We start from the raw sequence: 18,266 nt of genomic DNA on the forward strand, positions 1-18,266 counted from the left end.
CACTGAGCAATCATACAGTGCTAATTACTGAGTCACCATACATTGCTAACCACTGAGCAATCATAAAGTGCTAACCGGAGCTGCTATACAGTGCTAATTACTGAGTCACCATACAGAGCTAACCACTGAGCAATCATACAGTGCTAATTACTGAGTCACCATACAGAGCTAACCACTGAGCAATCATACAGTGCTAACCGGAGCTGCTACACAGTGCTAATTACTGAGTCACCATACAGAGCTAACCACTGAGCAATCATACAGTGCTAATTACTGAGTCACCATACATTGCTAACCACTGAGCCACCATACAGTGCTAACCGGAGCTGCTACACAGTGCTATTTACTGAGTCACCATACAGAGCTAACCACTGAGCCATCATACAGTGCTAACCGGAGCTGCTACACAGTGCTAATTACTGAGTCACCATACAGAGCTAACCACTGAGCAATCATACAGTGCTAACCAGAGCTGCTACACAGTGCTAATTACTGAGTCACCATACAGAGCTAACCACTGAGCCATCATACAGTGCTAACCAGAGCTGCTACACAGTGCTAATTACTGAGTCACCATACAGTGCTAACCACTGAGCAATCATACAGTGCTAATTACTGAGTCACCATACAGAGTTAACCACTGAGCCATTATACAGTGCTAACCGGAGCTGCTACACAGTGCTAATTACTGAGTCACCATACAGAGCTAACCGCTGAGCCATCATACAATGCTAACCAGAGCTGCTACACAGTGCTAATTACTGAGTCACCATACAGTGCTAACCACTGAGCAATCATACAGTGCTAATTACTGAGTCACCATACAGAGCTAACCACTGAGCCATCATAAAGTGCTAACCGGAGCTGCTACACAGTGCTAATTACTGAGTCACCATACAGAGCTAACCACTGAGCCATCATACAGTGCTATCCAGAGCTGCTACACAGTGCTAATTACTGAGTCACCATACAGAGCTAACCACTGAGCCATCATACAGTGCTAACCGGAGCTGCTACACAGTGCTAATTACTGAGTCACCATACAGAGCTAACCACTGAGCAATCATACAGTGCTAATTACTGAGTCACCATACAGAGCTAACCACTGAGCAATCATACAGTGCTAACCGGAGCTGCTACACAGTGCTAATTACTGAGTCACCATACAGTGCTAACCACTGAGCCATCATACAGTGCTAATTACTGAGTCACCATACATTGCTAACCACTGAGCCATCATACAGTGCTAACCGGAGCTGCTACAAAGTGCTAATTACTGAGTCACCATACAGAGCTAACCACTGAGCAATCATACAGTGCTAACCAGAGCTGCTACACAGTGCTAATTACTGAGTCACCATACAGAGCTAACCACTGAGCCATCATACAGTGCTAACCAGAGCTGCTACACAGTGCTAATTACTGAGTCACCATACAGTGCTAACCACTGAGCAATCATACAGTGCTAATTACTGAGTCACCATACAGAGCTAACCACTGAGCCATCATACAGTGCTAACCGGAGCTGCTACACAGTGCTAATTACTGAGTCACCATACAGAGCTAACAACTGAGCCATCATACAGTGCTAACCAGAGCTGCTACACAGTGCTAATTACTGAGTCACCATACAGTGCTAACCACTGAGCAATCATACAGTGCTAATTACTGAGTCACCATACAGAGCTAACCACTGAGCCATCATACAGTGCTAACCGGAGCTGCTACACAGTGCTAATTACTGAGTCACCATACAGAGCTAACCACTGAGCCATCATACAGTGCTAACCAGAGCTGCTACACAGTGCTAATTACTGAGTCACCATACAGAGCTAACCACTGAGCCATCATACAGTGCTAACCAGAGCTGCTACACAGTGCTAATTACTGAGTCACCATACAGAGCTAACCACTGAGCCATCATACAGTGCTAACCAGAGCTGCTACACAGTGCTAATTACTGAGTCACCATACAGAGCTAACCACTGAGCCATCATACAGTGCTAACCAGAGCTGCTACACAGTGCTAATTACTGAGTCACCATACAGAGCTAACCACTGAGCCATCATACAGTGCTAACCAGAGCTGCTACACAGTGCTAATTACTGAGTCACCATACAGAGCTAACCACTGAGCCATCATACAGTGCTAACCAGAGCTGCTACACAGTGCTAATTACTGAGTCACCATACATTGCTAACCACTGAGCAATCATACAGTGCTAACCGGAGCTGCTACACAGTGCTAATTACTGAGTCACCATATAGTGCTAACCACTGAGCCATCATACAGTGCTAATTACTGAGTCACCATACATTGCTAACCACTGAGCCATCATACAGTGCTAACCAGAGCTGCTACACAGTGCTAATTACTGAGTCACCATACAGAGCTAACCACTGAGCAATCATACAGTGCTAACCAGAGCTGCTACACAGTGCTAATTACTGAGTCACCATACAGAGCTAACCACTGAGCCATCATACAGTGCTAACCAGAGCTGCTACACAGTGCTAATTACTGAGTCACCATACAGTGCTAACCACTGAGCAATCATACAGTGCTAATTACTGAGTCACCATACAGAGCTAACCACTGAGCCATCATACAGTGCTAACCGGAGCTGCTACACAGTGCTATTTACTGAGTCACCATACAGAGCTAACCACTGAGCCATCATACAGTGCTAACCAGAGCTGCTACACAGTGCTAATTACTGAGTCACCATACAGTGCTAACCACTGAGCAATCATACAGTGCTAATTACTGAGTCACCATACAGAGCTAACCACTGAGCCATCATACAGTGCTAACCGGAGCTGCTACACAGTGCTAATTACTGAGTCACCATACAGAGCTAACCACTGAGCCATCATACAGTGCTAACCAGAGCTGCTACACAGTGCTAATTACTGAGTCACCATACAGAGCTAACCACTGAGCCATCATACAGTGCTAACCAGAGCTGCTACACAGTGCTAATTACTGAGTCACCATACAGAGCTAACCACTGAGCAATCATACAGTGCTAACCGGAGCTGCTACACAGTGCAAATTACTGAGTCACCATACAGAGCTAACCACTGAGCAATCATACAGTGCTAATTACTGAGTCACCATACAGAGCTAACCACTGAGCCATCATACAGTGCTAACCAGAGCTGCTACACAGTGCTAATTACTGAGTCACCATACAGAGCTAACCACTGAGCCATCATACAGTGCTAACCAGAGCTGCTACACAGTGCTAATTACTGAGTCACCATACAGAGCTAACCACTGAGCAATCATACAGTGCTAACCGGAGCTGCTACACAGTGCAAATTACTGAGTCACCATACAGAGCTAACCACTGAGCAATCATACAGTGCTAATTACTGAGTCACCATACAGAGCTAACCACTGAGCAATCATACAGTGCTAACCGGAGCTGCTACACAGTGCTAATTACTGAGTCACCATACAGTGCTAACCACTGAGCCATCATACAGTGCTAATTACTGAGTCACCATACATTGCTAACCACTGAGCCATCATACAGTGCTAACCGGAGCTGCTAAACAGTGCTAATTACTGAGTCACCATACAGAGCTAACCACTGAGCAATCATACATTGCTAACCGGAGCTGCTACACAGTGCTAATTACTGAGTCACCATACAGAGCTAACCACTGAGCCATCATACAGTGCTAACCAGAGCTGCTACACAGTGCTAATTACTGAGTCACCATACAGTGCTAACCACTGAGAAATCATACAGTGCTAATTACTGAGTCACCATACAGAGCTAACCACTGAGCCATCATACAGTGCTAACCGGAGCTGCTACACAGTGCTAATTACTGAGTCACCATACAGAGCTAACCACTGAGCCATCATACAGTGCTAACCAGAGCTGCTACACAGTGCTAATTACGGAGTCACCATACAGAGCTAACCACTGAGCCATCATACAGTGCTAATTACTGAGTCACCATACAGAGCTAACCACTGAGCCATCATACAGTGCTAACCAGAGCTGCTACACAGTGCTAATTACTGAGTCACCATACAGAGCTAACCACTGAGCAATCATACAGTGCTAACCAGAGCTGCTACACAGTGCTAATTACTGAGTCACCATACATTGCTAACCACTGAGCAATCATACAGTGCTAACCGGAGCTGCTACACAGTGCTAATTACTGAGTCACCATACAGTGCTAACCACTGAGCCATCATACAGTGCTAACCAGAGCTGCTACACAGTGCTAATTACTGAGTCACCATACATTGCTAACCACTGAGCAATCATACAGTGCTAACCGGAGCTGCTACACAGTGCTAATTACTGAGTCACCATACAGAGCTAACCACTGAGCAATCATACAGTGCTAACCAGAGCTGCTACACAGTGCTAATTACTGAGTCACCATACAGAGCTAACCACTGAGCCATCATATAGTGCTAACCAGAGCTGCTACACAGTGCTAATTACTGAGTCACCATACAGTGCTAACCACTGAGCAATCATACAGTGCTAATTACTGAGTCACCATACAGAGCTAACCACTGAGCCATCATACAGTGCTAACCGGAGCTGCTACACAGTGCTAATTACTGAGTCACCATACAGAGCTAACCACTGAGCCATCATACAGTGCTAACCAGAGCTGCTACACAGTGCTAATTACTGAGTCACCATACAGTGCTAACCACTGAGCAATCATACAGTGCTAATTACTGAGTCACCATACAGAGCTAACCACTGAGCCATCATACAGTGCTAACCGGAGCTGCTACACAGTGCTAATTACTGAGTCACCATACAGAGCTAACCACTGAGCCATCATACAGTGCTAACAAGAGCTGCTACACAGTGCTAATTACTGAGTCACCATACAGAGCTAACCACTGAGCCATCATACAGTGCTAATTACTGAGTCACCATACAGAGCTAACCACTGAGCCATCATACAGTGCTAATTACTGAGTCACCATACAGAGCTAACCACTGAGCCATCATACAGTGCTAACCAGAGCTGCTACACAGTGCTAATTACTGAGTCACCATACATTGCTAACCACTGAGCAATCATACAGTGCTAATTAGTGAGTCACCATACATTGCTAACCACTGAGCCATCATACAGTGCTAACCAGAGCTGCTACACAGTGCTAATTACTGAGTCACCATACAGTGCTAACCACTGAGCAATCATACAGTGCTAACCAGAGCTGCTACACAGTGCTAATTACTGAGTCACCATACATTGCTAACCACTGAGCAATCATACAGTGCTAACCAGAGCTGCTACACAGTGCTAATTACTGAGTCACCATACAGAGCTAACCACTGAGCCATCATATAGTGCTAACCAGAGCTGCTACACAGTGCTAATTACTGAGTCACCATACAGTGCTAACCACTGAGCAATCATACAGTGCTAATTACTGAGTCACCATACAGAGCTAACCACTGAGCCATCATACAGTGCTAACCGGAGCTGCTACACAGTGCTAATTACTGAGTCACCATACAGAGCTAACCACTGAGCCATCATACAGTGCTAACCAGAGCTGCTACACAGTGCTAATAACTGAGTCACCATACAGTGCTAACCACTGAGCAATCATACAGTGCTAATTACTGAGTCACCATACAGAGCTAACCACTGAGCCATCATACAGTGCTAACCGGAGCTGCTACACAGTGCTAATTACTGAGTCACCATACAGAGCTAACCACTGAGCCATCATACAGTGCTAACAAGAGCTGCTACACAGTGCTAATTACTGAGTCACCATACAGAGCTAACCACTGAGCCATCATACAGTGCTAATTACTGAGTCACCATACAGAGCTAACCACTGAGCCATCATACAGTGCTAATTACTGAGTCACCATACAGAGCTAACCACTGAGCCATCATACAGTGCTAACCAGAGCTGCTACACAGTGCTAATTACTGAGTCACCATACATTGCTAACCACTGAGCAATCATACAGTGCTAATTAGTGAGTCACCATACATTGCTAACCACTGAGCCATCATACAGTGCTAACCAGAGCTGCTACACAGTGCTAATTACTGAGTCACCATACAGTGCTAACCACTGAGCAATCATACAGTGCTAACCAGAGCTGCTACACAGTGCTAATTACTGAGTCACAATACAGAGCTAACCACTGAGCCATCATATAGTGCTAACCAGAGCTGCTACACAGTGCTAATTACTGAGTCACCATACAGTGCTAACCACTGAGCAATCATACAGTGCTAATTACTGAGTCACCATACAGAGCTAACCACTGAGCCATCATACAGTGCTAACCGGAGCTGCTACACAGTGCTAATTACTGAGTCACCATACAGAGCTAACCACTGAGCCATCATACAGTGCTAACCAGAGCTGCTACACAGTGCTAATTACTGAGTCACCATACAGTGCTAACCACTGAGCAATCATACAGTGCTAATTACTGAGTCACCATACAGAGCTAACCACTGAGCCATCATACAGTGCTAACCGGAGCTGCTACACAGTGCTAATTACTGAGTCACCATACAGAGCTAACCACTGAGCCATCATACAGTGCTAACCAGAGCTGCTACACAGTGCTAATTACTGAGTCACCATACAGAGCTAACCACTGAGCCATCATACAGTGCTAATTACTGAGTCACCATACAGAGCTAACCACTGAGCCATCATACAGTGCTAATTACTGAGTCACCATACAGAGCTAACCACTGAGCCATCATACAGTGCTAACCAGAGCTGCTACACAGTGCTAATTACTGAGTCACCATACATTGCTAACCACTGAGCAATCATACAGTGCTAATTAGTGAGTCACCATACATTGCTAACCACTGAGCCATCATACAGTGCTAACCAGAGCTGCTACACAGTGCTAATTACTGAGTCACCATACAGTGCTAACCACTGAGCAATCATACAGTGCTAACCAGAGCTGCTACACAGTGCTAATTACTGAGTCACCATACAGAGCTAACCACTGAGCCATCATACAGTGCTAACCGGAGCTGCTACACAGTGCTAATTACTGAGTCACCATACAGTGCTAACCACTGAGCCATCATACAGTGCTAACCAGAGCTGCTACACAGTGCTAATTACTGAGTCACCATACAGTGCTAACCAATGAGCAATCATATAGTGCTAACCGGAGCTGCTACACAGTGCTAATTACTGAGTCACCATACAGAGCTAACCACTGAGCCATCATACAGTGCTAACCAGAGCTGCTACACAGTGCTAATTACTGAGTCACCATACAGTGCTAACCACTGAGCCATCATACAGTGCTAACCAGAGCTGCTACACAGTGCTAATTACTGAGTCACCATACAGAGCTAACCACTGAGCCATCATACAGTGCTAACCGGAGCTGCTACACAGTGCTAATTACTGAGTCACCATACAGAGCTAACCACTGAGCCATCATACAGTGCTAACCGGAGCTGCTACACAGTGCTAATTACTGAGTCACCATACAGTGCTAACCACTGAGCCATCATACAGTGCTAACCAGAGCTGCTACACAGTGCTAATTACTGAGTCACCATACAGAGCTAACCACTGAGCCATCATACAGTGCTAACCAGAGCTGCTACACAGTGCTAATTACTGAGTCACCATACAGAGCTAACCACTGAGCCATCATACAGTGCTAACCAGAGCTGCTACACAGTGCTAATTACTGAGTCACCATACAGAGCTAACCACTGAGCCATCATACAGTGCTAACCAGAGCTGCTACACAGTGCTAATTACTGAGTCACCATACAGAGCTAACCACTGAGCCATCATACAGTGCTAACCAGAGCTGCTACACAGTGCTAATTACTGAGTCACCATACATTGCTAACCACTGAGCAATCATACAGTGCTAACCGGAGCTGCTACACAGTGCTAATTACTGAGTCACCATACAGTGCTAACCACTGAGCCATCATACAGTGCTAATTACTGAGTCACCATACATTGCTAACCACTGAGCCATCATACAGTGCTAACCGGAGCTGCTACACAGTGCTAATTACTGAGTTACCATACAGAGCTAACCACTGAGCCATCATACAGTGCTAACCAGAGCTGCTACACAGTGCTAATTACTGAGTCACCATACAGAGCTAACCACTGAGCCATCATACAGTGCTAACCAGAGCTGCTACACAGTGCTAATTACTGAGTCACCATACAGTGCTAACCACTGAGCAATCATACAGTGCTAATTACTGAGTCACCATACAGAGCTAACCACTGAGCCATCATACAGTGCTAACCGGAGCTGCTACACAGTGCTATTTACTGAGTCACCATACAGAGCTAACCACTGAGCCATCATACAGTGCTAACCAGAGCTGCTACACAGTGCTAATTACTGAGTCACCATACAGTGCTAACCACTGAGCAATCATACAGTGCTAATTACTGAGTCACCATACAGAGCTAACCACTGAGCCATCATACAGTGCTAACCGGAGCTGCTACACAGTGCTAATTACTGAGTCACCATACAGTGCTAACCACTGAGCCATCATACAGTGCTAACCAGAGCTGCTACACAGTGCTAATTACTGAGTCACCATACAGAGCTAACCACTGAGCCATCATACAGTGCTAACCAGAGCTGCTACACAGTGCTAATTACTGAGTCACCATACAGAGCTAACCACTGAGCAATCATACAGTGCTAACCGGAGCTGCTACACAGTGCTAATTACTGAGTCACCATACAGAGCTAACCACTGAGCAATCATACAGTGCTAATTACTGAGTCACCATACAGAGCTAACCACTGAGCAATCATACAGTGCTAACCGGAGCTGCTACACAGTGCTAATTACTGAGTCACCATACATTGCTAACCACTGAGCCATCATACAGTGCCAACCGGAGCTGCTACACAGTGCTAATTACTGAGTCACCATACAGAGCTAACCACTGAGCAATCATACAGTGCTAACCAGAGCTGCTACACAGTGCTAATTACTGAGTCACCATACAGAGCTAACCACTGAGCCATCATACAGTGCTAACCAGAGCTGCTACACAGTGCTAATTACTGAGTCACCATACAGTGCTAACCACTGAGCAATCATACAGTGCTAATTACTGAGTCACCAAACAGAGCTAACCACTGAGCCATCATACAGTGCTAACCGGAGCTGCTACACAGTGCTAATTACTGAGTCACCATACAGAGCTAACCACTGACCCATCATACAGTGCTAACCAGAGCTGCTACACAGTGCTAATTACTGAGTCACCATACAGTGCTAACCACTGAGCAATCATACAGTGCTAATTACTGAGTCACCATACAGAGCTAACCACTGAGCCATCATACAGTGCTAACCGGAGCTGCTACACAGTGCTAATTACTGAGTCACCATACAGAGCTAACCACTGAGCCATCATACAGTGCTAACCAGAGCTGCTACACAGTGCTAATTACTGAGTCACCATACAGAGCTAACCACTGAGCCATCATACAGTGCTAATTACTGAGTCACCATACAGAGCTAACCACTGAGCCATCATACAGTGCTAACCAGAGCTGCTACACAGTGCTAATTACTGAGTCACCATACAGAGCTAACCACTGAGCAATCATACAGTGCTAACCAGAGCTGCTACACAGTGCTAATTAATGAGTCACCATACATTGCTAACCACTGAGCAATCATACAGTGCTAACTGGAGCTGCTACACAGTGCTAATTACTGAGTCACCATACAGTGCTAACCACTGAGCCATCATACAGTGCTAACCAGAGCTGCTACACAGTGCTAATTACTGAGTCACCATACATTGCTAACCACTGAGCAATCATTCAGTGCTAACCGGAGCTGCTACACAGTGCTAATTACTGAGTCACCATACAGAGCTAACCACTGAGCAATCATACAGTGCTAACCAGAGCTGCTACACAGTGCTAATTACTGAGTCACCATACAGAGCTAACCACTGAGCCATCATATAGTGCTAACCAGAGCTGCTACACAGTGCTAATTACTGAGTCACCATACAGTGCTAACCACTGAGCAATCATACAGTGCTAATTACTGAGTCACCATACAGAGCTAACCACTGAGCCATCATACAGTGCTAACCGGAGCTGCTACACAGTGCTAATTACTGAGTCACCATACAGAGCTAACCACTGAGCCATCATACAGTGCTAACCAGAGCTGCTACACAGTGCTAATTACTGAGTCACCATACAGTGCTAACCACTGAGCAATCATACAGTGCTAATTACTGAGTCACCATACAGAGCTAACCACTGAGCCATCATACAGTGCTAACCGGAGCTGCTACACAGTGCTAATTACTGAGTCACCATACAGAGCTAACCACTGAGCCATCATACAGTGCTAACCAGAGCTGCTACACAGTGCTAATTACTGAGTCACCATACAGAGCTAACCACTGAGCCATCATACAGTGCTAATTACTGAGTCACCATACAGAGCTAACCACTGAGCCATCATACAGTGCTAATTACTGAGTCACCATACAGAGCTAACCACTGAGCCATCATACAGTGCTAACCAGAGCTGCTACACAGTGCTAATTACTGAGTCACCATACATTGCTAACCACTGAGCAATCATACAGTGCTAATTAGTGAGTCACCATACATTGCTAACCACTGAGCCATCATACAGTGCTAACCAGAGCTGCTACACAGTGCTAATTACTGAGTCACCATACAGTGCTAACCACTGAGCAATCATACAGTGCTAACCAGAGCTGCTACACAGTGCTAATTACTGAGTCACCATACAGAGCTAACCACTGAGCCATCATACAGTGCTAACCGGAGCTGCTACACAGTGCTAATTACTGAGTCACCATACAGTGCTAACCACTGAGCCATCATACAGTGCTAACCAGAGCTGCTACACAGTGCTAATTACTGAGTCACCATACAGTGCTAACCAATGAGCAATCATATAGTGCTAACCGGAGCTGCTACACAGTGCTAATTACTGAGTCACCATACAGAGCTAACCACTGAGCCATCATACAGTGCTAACCAGAGCTGCTACACAGTGCTAATTACTGAGTCACCATACAGTGCTAACCACTGAGCCATCATACAGTGCTAACCAGAGCTGCTACACAGTGCTAATTACTGAGTCACCATACAGAGCTAACCACTGAGCCATCATACAGTGCTAACCGGAGCTGCTACACAGTGCTAATTACTGAGTCACCATACAGAGCTAACCACTGAGCCATCATACAGTGCTAACCGGAGCTGCTACACAGTGCTAATTACTGAGTCACCATGCAGTGCTAACCACTGAGCCATCATACAGTGCTAACCGGAGCTGCTACACAGTGCTAATTACTGAGTCACCATACAGAGCTAACCACTGAGCCATCATACAGTGCTAACCAGAGCTGCTACACAGTGCTAATTACTGAGTCACCATACAGAGCTAACCACTGAGCCATCATACAGTGCTAACCAGAGCTGCTACACAGTGCTAATTACTGAGTCACCATACAGAGCTAACCACTGAGCCATCATACAGTGCTAACCGGAGCTGCTACACAGTGCTAATTACTGAGTCACCATACAGAGCTAACCACTGAGCCATCATACAGTGCTAACCGGAGCTGCTACACAGTGCTAATTACTGAGTCACCATACAGAGCTAACCACTGAGCCATCATACAGTGCTAACCAGAGCTGCTACACAGTGCTAATTACTGAGTCACCATACAGAGCTAACAACTGAGCCATCATACAGTGCTAATTACTGAGTCACCATACAGAGCTAACCACTGAGCCATCATACAGTGCTAATTACTGAGTCACCATACAGAGCTAACCACTGAGCCATCATACAGTGCTAACCAGAGCTGCTACACAGTGCTAATTACTGAGTCACCATACATTGCTAACCACTGAGCAATCATACAGTGCTAATTAGTGAGTCACCATACATTGCTAACCACTGAGCCATCATACAGTGCTAACCAGAGCTGCTACACAGTGCTAATTACTGAGTCACCATACAGTGCTAACCACTGAGCAATCATACAGTGCTAACCAGAGCTGCTACACAGTGCTAATTACTGAGTCACCATACAGAGCTAACCACTGAGCCATCATACAGTGCTAACCGGAGCTGCTACACAGTGCTAATTACTGAGTCACCATACAGTGCTAACCACTGAGCCATCATACAGTGCTAACCAGAGCTGCTACACAGAGCTAATTACTGAGTCACCATACAGTGCTAACCAATGAGCAATCATATAGTGCTAACCGGAGCTGCTACACAGTGCTAATTACTGAGTCACCATACAGAGCTAACCACTGAGCCATCATACAGTGCTAACCAGAGCTGCTACACAGTGCTAATTACTGAGTCACCATACAGTGCTAACCACTGAGCCATCATACAGTGCTAACCAGAGCTGCTACACAGTGCTAATTACTGAGTCACCATACAGAGCTAACCACTGAGCCATCATACAGTGCTAACCGGAGCTGCTACACAGTGCTAATTACTGCGTCACCATACAGAGCTAACCACTGAGCCATCATACAGTGCTAACCGGAGCTGCTACACAGTGCTAATTACTGAGTCACCATACAGTGCTAACCACTGAGCCATCATACAGTGCTAACCAGAGCTGCTACACAGTGCTAATTACTGAGTCACCATACAGAGCTAACCACTGAGCCATCATACAGTGCTAACCAGAGCTGCTACACAGTGCTAATTACTGAGTCACCATACAGAGCTAACCACTGAGCCATCATACAGTGCTAACCAGAGCTGCTACACAGTGCTAATTACTGAGTCACCATACAGTGCTAACCACTGAGCCATTATACAGTGCTAACCGGAGCTGCTACACAGTGCTAATTACTGAGTCACCATACAGAGCTAACCACTGAGCCATCATACAGTGCTAACCAGAGCTGCTACACAGTGCTAATTACTGAGTCACCATACAGTGCTAACCACTGAGCAATCATACAGTGCTAATTACTGAGTCACCATACAGAGCTAACCACTGAGCCATCATACAGTGCTAACCGGAGCTGCTACACAGTGCTAATTACTGAGTCACCATACAGAGCTAACCACTGAGCCATCATACAGTGCTAACCAGAGCTGCTACACAGTGCTAATTACTGAGTCACCATACAGAGCTAACCACTGAGCCATCATACAGTGCTAATTACTGAGTCACCATACAGAGCTAACCACTGAGCCATCATACAGTGCTAATTACTGAGTCACCATACAGAGCTAACCACTGAGCCATCATACAGTGCTAACCAGAGCTGCTACACAGTGCTAATTACTGAGTCACCATACATTGCTAACCACTGAGCAATCATACAGTGCTAATTATTGAGTCACCATACATTGCTAACCACTGAGCCATCATACAGTGCTAACCAGAGCTGCTACACAGTGCTAATTACTGAGTCACCATACAGTGCTAACCACTGAGCAATCATACAGTGCTAACCAGAGCTGCTACACAGTGCTAATTACTGAGTCACCATACAGAGCTAACCACTGAGCCATCATACAGTGCTAACCGGAGCTGCTACACAGTGCTAATTACTGAGTCACCATACAGTGCTAACCACTGAGCCATCATACAGTGCTAACCAGAGCTGCTACACAGAGCTAATTACTGAGTCACCATACAGTGCTAACCAATGAGCAATCATATAGTGCTAACCGGAGCTGCTACACAGTGCTAATTACTGAGTCACCATACAGAGCTAACCACTGAGCCATCATACAGTGCTAACCAGAGCTGCTACACAGTGCTAATTACTGAGTCACCATACAGTGCTAACCACTGAGCCATCATACAGTGCTAACCAGAGCTGCTACACAGTGCTAATTACTGAGTCACCATACAGAGCTAACCACTGAGCCATCATACAGTGCTAACCGGAGCTGCTACACAGTGCTAATTACTGAGTCACCATACAGAGCTAACCACTGAGCCATCATACAGTGCTAACCGGAGCTGCTACACAGTGCTAATTACTGAGTCACCATACAGTGCTAACCACTGAGCCATCATACAGTGCTAACCGGAGCTGCTACACAGTGCTAATTACTGAGTCACCATACAGAGCTAACCACTGAGCCATCATACAGTGCTAACCAGAGCTGCTACACAGTGCTAATTACTGAGTCACCATACAGAGCTAACCACTGAGCCATCATACAGTGCTAACCAGAGCTGCTACACAGTGCTAATTACTGAGTCACCATACAGAGCTAACCACTGAGCCATCATACAGTGCTAACCGGAGCTGCTACACAGTGCTAATTACTGAGTCACCATACAGAGCTAACCACTGAGCCATCATACAGTGCTAATTACTGAGTCACCATACAGTGCTAACCGGAGCTGCTACACAGTGCTAATTACTGAGTCACCATACAGTGCTAACCACTGAGCCATCATACAGTGCTAACCGGAGCTGCTACACAGTGCTAATTACTGAGTCACCATACAGTGCTAACCACTGAGCCATCATACAGTGCTAACCGGAGCTGCTACACAGTGCTAATTACTGAGTCACCTTACAGTGCTAACCACTGAGCCATCATACAGTGCTAATTACTGAGTCACCATACAGAGCTAACCACTGAGCCATCATAAAGGGCTAACCGGAGCTGCTACACAGTGCTAATTACTGAGTCACCATACAGTGCTAACCACTGAGCCATCATACAGTGCTAACCGGAGCTGCTACACAGTGCTAATTACTGAGTCACCATACAGTGCTAACCACTGAGCAATCATACAGTGCTAATTAGTGAGTCACCTTACAGTGCTAACCACTGAGCCATCATACAGTGCTAACCGGAGCTGCTACACAGTGCTAATTACTGAGTCACCATACAGAGCTAACCACTGAGCCATCATACAGTGCTAACCGGAGCTGCTACACAGTGCTAATTACTGAGTCACCATACAGTGCTAACCACTGAGCCATCATACAGTGCTAACCGGAGCTGCTACACAGTGCTAATTACTGAGTCACCATACAGTGCTAACCACTGAGCCATCATACAGTGCTAACCGGAGCTGCTACACAGTGCTAATTACTGAGTCACCATACAGAGCTAACCACTGAGCCATCATACAGTGCTAACCGGAGCTGCTACACAGTGCTAATTACTGAGTCACCATACAGAGCTAACCACTGAGCCATCATACAGTGCTAATTACTGAGTCACCATACAGTGCTAACCGGAGCTGCTACACAGTGCTAATTACTGAGTCACCATACAGTGCTAACCACTGAGCCATCATACAGTGCTAACCGGAGCTGCTACACAGTGCTAATTACTGAGTCACCATACAGTGCTAACCACTGAGCCATCATACAGTGCTAACCGGAGCTGCTACACAGTGCTAATTACTGAGTCACCTTACAGTGCTAACCACTGAGCCATCATACAGTGCTAATTACTGAGTCACCATACAGAGCTAACCACTGAGCCATCATAAAGGGCTAACCGGAGCTGCTACACAGTGCTAATTACTGAGTCACCATACAGTGCTAACCACTGAGCCATCATACAGTGCTAACCGGAGCTGCTACACAGTGCTAATTACTGAGTCACCATACAGTGCTAACCACTGAGCAATCATACAGTGCTAATTAGTGAGTCACCTTACAGTGCTAACCACTGAGCCATCATACAGTGCTAACCGGAGCTGCTACACAGTGCTAATTACTGAGTCACCATACAGAGCTAACCACTGAGCCATCATACAGTGCTAACCGGAGCTGCTACACAGTGCTAATTACTGAGTCACCATACAGTGCTAACCACTGAGCCATCATACAGTGCTAACCGGAGCTGCTACACAGTGCTAATTACTGAGTCACCATACAGAGCTAACCACTGAGCCATCATACAGTGCTAACCGGAGCTGCTACACAGTGCTAATTACTGAGTCACCATACAGAGCTAACCACTGAGCCATCATACAGTGCTAACCGGAGCTGCTACACAGTGCTAATTACTGCGTCACCATACAGAGCTAACCACTGAGCCATCATACAGTGCTAACCGGAGCTGCTACACAGTGCTAATTACTGAGTCACCATACAGTGCTAACCACTGAGCCATCATACAGTGCTAACCAGAGCTGCTACACAGTGCTAATTACTGAGTCACCATACAGAGCTAACCACTGAGCCATCATACAGTGCTAACCAGAGCTGCTACACAGTGCTAATTACTGAGTCACCATACAGAGCTAACCACTGAGCCATCATACAGTGCTAACCAGAGCTGCTACACAGTGCTAATTACTGAGTCACCATACAGTGCTAACCACTGAGCCATTATACAGTGCTAACCGGAGCTGCTACACAGTGCTAATTACTGAGTCACCATACAGAGCTAACCACTGAGCCATCATACAGTGCTAACCAGAGCTGCTACACAGTGCTAATTACTGAGTCACCATACAGTGCTAACCACTGAGCAATCATACAGTGCTAATTACTGAGTCACCATACAGAGCTAACCACTGAGCCATCATACAGTGCTAACCGGAGCTGCTACACAGTGCTAATTACTGAGTCACCATACAGAGCTAACCACTGAGCCATCATACAGTGCTAACCAGAGCTGCTACACAGTGCTAATTACTGAGTCACCATACAGAGCTAACCACTGAGCCATCATACAGTGCTAATTACTGAGTCACCATACAGAGCTAACCACTGAGCCATCATACAGTGCTAATTACTGAGTCACCATACAGAGCTAACCACTGAGCCATCATACAGTGCTAACCAGAGCTGCTACACAGTGCTAATTACTGAGTCACCATACATTGCTAACCACTGAGCAATCATACAGTGCTAATTATTGAGTCACCATACATTGCTAACCACTGAGCCATCATACAGTGCTAACCAGAGCTGCTACACAGTGCTAATTACTGAGTCACCATACAGTGCTAACCACTGAGCAATCATACAGTGCTAACCAGAGCTGCTACACAGTGCTAATTACTGAGTCACCATACAGAGCTAACCACTGAGCCATCATACAGTGCTAACCGGAGCTGCTACACAGTGCTAATTACTGAGTCACCATACAGTGCTAACCACTGAGCCATCATACAGTGCTAACCAGAGCTGCTACACAGAGCTAATTACTGAGTCACCATACAGTGCTAACCAATGAGCAATCATATAGTGCTAACCGGAGCTGCTACACAGTGCTAATTACTGAGTCACCATACAGAGCTAACCACTGAGCCATCATACAGTGCTAACCAGAGCTGCTACACAGTGCTAATTACTGAGTCACCATACAGTGCTAACCACTGAGCCATCATACAGTGCTAACCAGAGCTGCTACACAGTGCTAATTACTGAGTCACCATACAGAGCTAACCACTGAGCCATCATACAGTGCTAACCGGAGCTGCTACACAGTGCTAATTACTGAGTCACCATACAGAGCTAACCACTGAGCCATCATACAGTGCTAACCGGAGCTGCTACACAGTGCTAATTACTGAGTCACCATACAGTGCTAACCACTGAGCCATCATACAGTGCTAACCGGAGCTGCTACACAGTGCTAATTACTGAGTCACCATACAGAGCTAACCACTGAGCCATCATACAGTGCTAACCAGAGCTGCTACACAGTGCTAATTACTGAGTCACCATACAGAGCTAACCACTGAGCCATCATACAGTGCTAACCAGAGCTGCTACACAGTGCTAATTACTGAGTCACCATACAGAGCTAACCACTGAGCCATCATACAGTGCTAACCGGAGCTGCTACACAGTGCTAATTACTGAGTCACCATACAGAGCTAACCACTGAGCCATCATACAGTGCTAATTACTGAGTCACCATACAGTGCTAACCGGAGCTGCTACACAGTGCTAATTACTGAGTCACCATACAGTGCTAACCACTGAGCCATCATACAGTGCTAACCGGAGCTGCTACACAGTGCTAATTACTGAGTCACCATACAGTGCTAACCACTGAGCCATCATACAGTGCTAACCGGAGCTGCTACACAGTGCTAATTACTGAGTCACCTTACAGTGCTAACCACTGAGCCATCATACAGTGCTAATTACTGAGTCACCATACAGAGCTAACCACTGAGCCATCATAAAGGGCTAACCGGAGCTGCTACACAGTGCTAATTACTGAGTCACCATACAGTGCTAACCACTGAG

Source organism: Dendrobates tinctorius, unplaced genomic scaffold, assembly GCF_039654945.1.
Source record: "Dendrobates tinctorius isolate UK_male_01 unplaced genomic scaffold, ASM3965494v1 ptg000377l, whole genome shotgun sequence".
In the NCBI taxonomy this organism is placed as follows: domain Eukaryota; kingdom Metazoa; phylum Chordata; class Amphibia; order Anura; family Dendrobatidae; genus Dendrobates; species Dendrobates tinctorius.